Source organism: Papio anubis, chromosome 7, assembly GCF_008728515.1.
Source record: "Papio anubis isolate 15944 chromosome 7, Panubis1.0, whole genome shotgun sequence".
Classification (NCBI taxonomy): Eukaryota; Metazoa; Chordata; class Mammalia; order Primates; family Cercopithecidae; genus Papio; species Papio anubis.
Window position 1 is genome coordinate 19,248,273 of NC_044982.1, and position 6,474 is coordinate 19,254,746.

General features: G+C 39.2%; 1 long non-coding RNA gene across 1 annotated transcript; it reads right to left on the reverse strand.

The window, feature by feature from the left end:
- Nucleotides 1-1,669: 1,669 nt before the first annotated feature.
- On the reverse strand, nucleotides 1,670-5,983 carry LOC103886422. The gene is made up of 3 exons (XR_002523454.2): nucleotides 5,026-5,983; nucleotides 3,671-3,735; nucleotides 1,670-1,783 (listed from the first exon to the last, which is right to left on the reverse strand). It is a non-coding gene; the product is annotated as an uncharacterized LOC103886422 (long non-coding RNA).
- Nucleotides 5,984-6,474: the final 491 nt, after the last annotated feature.

Here is a 6,474-nt window from a genome sequence, read left to right on the forward strand (position 1 = left end):
TGATGGACAAGGGGAGTGAGGCAGAGAAAGTGAAAGAGGCAACTACAGAATGCAGCTGATTTCTGGGTCTGGAGAACGTCCTCCAAAAAGTCACTTTGTCTCAGTTCAGTGAGGTGGGTGAGGGAAGAAATAATCTACTGTTCTCATCTCCCACTGGTCAAAGTTTCGCCCTGCTGGGCATCCATCAGGTTTCTAGCACTTCCAGGTTGAGGTTGTACAAACTGCAGTAGGATCTTGCTTGTTGATGCTCACCTTTTCACATCAATAGAAATACTAGGGAGGTGGAGGATTATGTAGCCTAGGCAGGAGGTGAGGTGGAGGCAGGTGACACTTCCCTACAATTGGTCGGAGTCCATGTGCAGCAAGGCACTCAATAGCAGCTGGAACAAGAGACAGGCAAGAGAGACAGGATCTGAAGTCACTGGTGATATGTGGTCTAGTGGGTCACCTGACAATTTCCAGACTATGACCTGCTATACACAAGGTAACAATGTAAATAGGGAGCTATGCATCAGTGCAGTTGGGCAATAGTTAGGGTTCTCCAGAGAGAGACAGTGACAGCAACAGTAGAATGAGATAGATAGATAGATAGATAGATAGATAGATAGATAGATAGATGGATGAGGGGATTAATTAGGGGAATTGGCTCATGTAATTACGAAGGTTGAGAAGTCCCACAACAGGCTGTGTACAAGCTGGAGATGCAGGGATTCAGCAATATGGCTGGCTCAGTACAAATATGAAAGCCTCAGAATCATGGAAGCTGATGGTGTAACTCTTAGTCTGGAGATGAAGTCCTGAGAACTTGGGAAGTGGGGTTGGTGGGCTACTAGTGAAAGTCCTGGAGTCCTGAGGCTGGAGAATTTTAAGTATGGGTGTCTAAGGACAAGAGAAGAAAGGTGTTCTAGCTCCGAGAGAGAGAGAAAGTTTGCCTTTCTTCTGCTTTTTTTGTTCTATCTAGGCCCTCAGCTGATTGGATGGTGTCTGCCCATCTTGAGGGCAGATCTTCCCCATTCAGGCCATTGACTCACATGCCAATTTCCTACAGAAACACCCTCACTGACACATCCAGAAATCATGCTTTGCCAGCCGAGACAGTAGAATCCTTACCTGCACTCTTTCATAGGAGTAGTTGCAAATTCTATATGACTATGAAGTTTAAGTAAAATTATCTTTTTACCTAAAGTAACAAGATCCGATAAAATTTTGTTTCATAAACTCTGTAAGTAAATTAAATTTTCAGAAATGGGTTCTTATTAGATAATCCATCTTTCATTCCTTCTGTCCTTTGTTTTTTCTTGCAATTTGTAAGAAATTTCCTTGACATTTATGAAGTGACTGTAATAAACAAAAGGGAAAATTTATTTTGAAAAGCTTAAAACACATGAGTGGCTACTAATTGGAATCTTTGCGTTTTAGCTCTCTGGCATACCTGAAGACATTTTCTAGCAGAGATTATTTATTTCCCCTGGATTTTAATTTCTTTTGTGATAATCTGGCTATTTATTGCCCTATCAAAGGCATTGGAATTAAAGAATGAGGGTCATTTAAGTACCTGAAAATACATCTTTAAGATATACTCTCCCCATCCCCACCATAGATATATCATGAGGCCTAGGGTGTCACTTAGATCTTTACCATGTTGGGAAGACTCCATTGCTCCCATTGCTTGACTTTCTCCAGCAATCTTGGTAAACAGCACCTATTCATCTGGATGGAATGGACAGAAGCTCATATAGGAAACTGGGTTATCCTTGCAAAGGCCTAAATGAGATGATTGCCACTGGAAAACACCAATTAAATTGAATGTTATAAGGGTGACAAGGTCAGGAGCTGTGCTGTGGCCTAACAGATGCCCTCAGTGTATGTTGTGAATTAAGCCACAAGATCCCCGGCTGTGAGGTTTTCTCTTATCTGTGGATTGTGGGTTATACGATGCAGCACACTGGAGGCAGGATCCATAATATGGAAGTGAAAAGCCTGGGCTTTTGTGTAGGTTGAGCTGGGTTTGAAGAGCAGTTTCTCCTGTTTAAAATTAATCCCCAACAACCTCTGTTATCAAATTGTTATTCCTACCCTTTATCTATCTTGCAGAGTTGCAAGAGGATAAATGTGGTAACACAGTTAAAGTTCTTGAGAGCCCTCAACAAGTGGTTATTGGCATAAAGTTATTAAAAACCCAAATTTATGTAGATACTTCAAGAGCAAACAACCAAACTCATGCCTTTAGCAGTTTTTAAGGTTTTGATTCAATTCCTCCCTTTGTACAAAAAATAAAGAGAAAAACAACATTGCTGCCAAACAGGCAATAATCAGCTTCACAACCTTGAAAGATGCTTTTTAATTTATCATTTTCCACTTGCACTGAGAATACATCCACATGATGAAAGAGCAGATAAAACATTTCCTTGCTATTGAGATAATAGCAGCCACAATGATGTCCTATAGCCCAGCCTCAACTCTCTTGACAAACTTTAAAACATACTACAGACTCCATTGTTAAAGAACATGTATGCAAAATCAAGAAACCCAACACTTTTCAAAGTAAACCTTTGCCCCACCACTTGCTGTCAATTCTTTTTTTCTTCCTCAATGAATCCCAGAGCTAGTTCTGGAGTTACATGGTAATATCAAATCCCCATTTTGTGAAACAGCCTTTCCTTCTACCCCTGAAAATCACTCAATGGATTCCCTTTGCACTTAGGATAAAATTTGAGCTCCTTTACGTGAATTCCAAGGCCGTCCACAATTGTGCCCTTCCCACATCATCAAACTCTAGTTCACAGCAGAAGCTTCATACCTAGGAGCTGTTCAGTAAATAGCTGGTGTCTGACTAATGATCTTCCTCTTCTTAATTCACCTCTTGCTGTGCACTCTAGTCATATTAGACTCCTTTATGACACTCATCCTCTCAAACACACTTATAAGTCAAGGTCACACAGCACATGCTGTGAACTCTGCCCTCTCCTTCTAGCCATGCTCCATCCCCCCTTTGCATTCTATACTACTCAAGACTTGGTTTAGATGTTATTTCAAGGAAGTATTCTCTGATTGCTGGTCTAGAATAGTTCCTTCCTCTATAAATGCCATATAGAATTTCTCACCATTTCCACTATTTCAGTTTACAGTAATCAAAGGTTTGCTATCTGACTTTCTGCTATGCAGCAAAATCCTGGTACATAGCTGTATGAACCATGGCTTTTTATTTTATGTATTTTGATGCTTTGACATCTGGGACAGTGTTATCACTGGAGGGATGGCTCCTTTAGGGTTACCTAGTTCCTAGAAATAAACTACTCCTAGCTCCTCTAATATGCAAGTCAACCAATCCACAGGCAGCGTCTTAGATCACCTTCTCTAGCAGGCTGTCACACTCAGGACCATTTCTAATCACTCAAAGCCATGTACCATACAACGAAGGCCAGCTCTTCTGCCCAGAGCCTGCTGAACTTATTGAAACCTAAACTTTCTGTCCTGTGGTTTTCCTAACAGAAACCACATTAAAGACTCTTGCCTACATTTTCACCAGCCCCCTCTGCCTCCTGTCAGACCCCAGTGCTTCCGTGTGGCCCCATGGGGTGGCCCGTCCCCTCCTCATAGGATATGTGAGTTTAACAAGCTATCTTTTCAATGGCAGTTGTCTCCATGTTTAAAAAATAATGAAACTTACATTTTAAGGCAGCAGAGATTTAACATTTTTCTTTCACGTTGCATTTCCAGTCCCTACTATGGTACCTGTAAAAGTAATAAATGCCAAATAAATAAATAAACACACACATATACATATATACACAAACACATTTCAAGTATTATTTATGTAATCAACTATGGTAAACAAAATGTATAATATTTATATATAAATATAAAATGTTCACATTTCATTCACTAAATACATAAAATGTGAATGTTTTGATGGCAATTGGAACTTACTTCTCTTTGCCTAATTTCTATTAGTTATAGTTTTTACATTTTCTTCTAAATTGTGTACTTCCAACGTTGTAGTTTGCTTGTAACAGAACTACCCTTGTTCCCAAGTTAGAAAGTTAATTCTTAATTCTTTGATGGCTCTTAGACCTTCATCCTTTGACAAAACATTTGGTTGAGAATAAAATGTGTTTTATACTGACATATAAATGCTGTTCATTATGATTGTAGTTAAATAAAATTAAATATAACTGCAACTGTCTTGTGATCTGACATAGTTGTGGGTGATTTACATGTAGAAATATTTTAGGAGATGAATAAAAGCAAGGACAGTCTATTTTGGATGTTCGGGTTGGCAACATTCATATCTCTGCTGGTCACACCTGCCATATGTTGGCTTCTCTTTCCTCCAACTGTTTTCTTTCCTAAGAGTGACTTCGAGGCAGGAGACATCACTTCCCACTTCTGGATCTGAGAAATGCTCATGTTTGCATATCAAGCAGTTTGCCATTTTCCTGAAGTATCTCTATGCTGTGTTTTAGTCTCAGTATGCTTTCTTGTGATAGTCGAAATATTCATCAACTGAGCCACTTCCTCCAAGTGCCAAAAGCAAATGTTTTGGTTTTTCAAATTTCTGTATCACGGGAATTTATACCTCCTGAGGAAGGCTGGCATGAGTGGATGGCCCGCCTTCTTTAGTGGGTGTTCACGCTCAGGGCCACTATCTACCATTTCCAATCCCTCAAAGCCAGGTACCAGATAACTATGGATGTCCCTCTGCTGAACTTATTCAAACTAATCCTACTCAAACTAAGCCAATCCTAAACCTGCTACCCTGGATTTGAGTTGTTTGAGAAGGCAAAATGAAACTCTTAAGATCACACCATAGGCAAAAGGAAAACTCTATTGCCTGTACCCAATAAAATGAATTTTACATCTGTAAGACCAGACCCAGAACAGAGTTATGTGCGGGGTAAGGCTGTTAGAAGTACAAACAGGAGCATCATACTGGAGCTTCTTTTCTCGCTTATTTTTTGAACCCAAACATTGTCAATAACCGAATATCCCCCAAAGGTAAAGATTAACATTTCAGTTACCAACCAAGATATTATTTCCTAGGTTTCTCAGAATGATTTTCCTTGCTCCTTTCCATTTTCTCTCTAACTCTCATTTTTTCAGTCTTCTTTCTTCTCTTTTGATGCTGCCTGCTTGATACCTATCAACATGTATAAAGTAATTCCTTTAAAGTTTTAGCTACTTTAAATAATTAAAACAAAATCTCTTGGGGCAAGAAGGAGTAATAAAAATGCAAGTCATGATTTTCACTTCTAATAATATGATTATAAATAAAAGGAATATGAATAAGAGCCACTAAACCCACTAGGATATTTTGTCTGCTACCAAAGTGTTGTATTAGGGGTATTGCATTTTTAACATTGCCCCATTTGGGCCTTATAACAGTGTCTCTAGGTGTTACACATTCATCAACTTAGGAAACTATATATAACTATACATGCTGGGATTAATTCACATAGAATTTCACAAAATTGCCTAGGGGAGTCAAGACAGAACCAGCATGTCACAAGATCCAACCAATTCATCATCTGAAAACACAGAAGTAAAACTAGATAAGAAAACAAGTCCCAGACAGGAAAGGGGTGTGCTAAAGGTATGGAATACCCTGAGATAGTTGAATCTTAAATGCAGAAATTTTTGACAAAGTGACCAATCATGGTCCCATAGGAAGTCATTTGGGACATGTGTCTATCCCTTACCAAGATTTTTATTGATAGTGATGGGAAGTCTGAGGAGAATTAAATCCACAAAATTAAATGTAAGCTATATACCAGAAGCTTTGAAAGCAACCAAATTAAAAAGACGTGTGATTAAGAATTCACCCTGCATCTAAGACAGGCTGGCTACTCTGGACTGCCCTACTTCCTCCTCACTTCATTCAATCCACTTCACTGAAACCACAGTTTCTAGACTTTGCCCTGCTGGCTAAAAATACTTTTTCTGCCCTGGCCTGTAACAGAGATTGCTAAGTACTAATAGTATTCATTTTCTTCTGTTTGATTTTTTTTTCCCTTGTACAAGAACGTCAGATTTCTCTGAAGAGACAGTAAGCCCATCTAAATTCTTAAACACCTTAAAACAGGTTTGGCCGTGTGACTGGCCAATAAGATCTAAATGAAAGCCCCTTAGTCCTTTTTGAAAGGTTATCGAAGCTGAGAAGGATACTGTTTTATACTGTCTAACTTCCTTTTCCCTGCTGCCTGTACTGGAGATGTAATGGCTGGAATCCCTGCAGCTATTGCAGACTAAGAGGTATGTGGATAATGGAAAACATTTGTGTGGAAGTAGAAAACTATAAGAAGCTTAGGCCCTGGTGGTACTATGCAGAGCCATCAAACAGCCTTAAACTGCTGTTCCCAGAATGCTCTTATATAGGATAATAAAATCTTAGTTGTTTAAACCAGTGGAATAATGCTTTTTCAGCTACTGGCAGCAGCTGAAAGCAATTTCTGACTAATGTCAACCCTGGTTTCT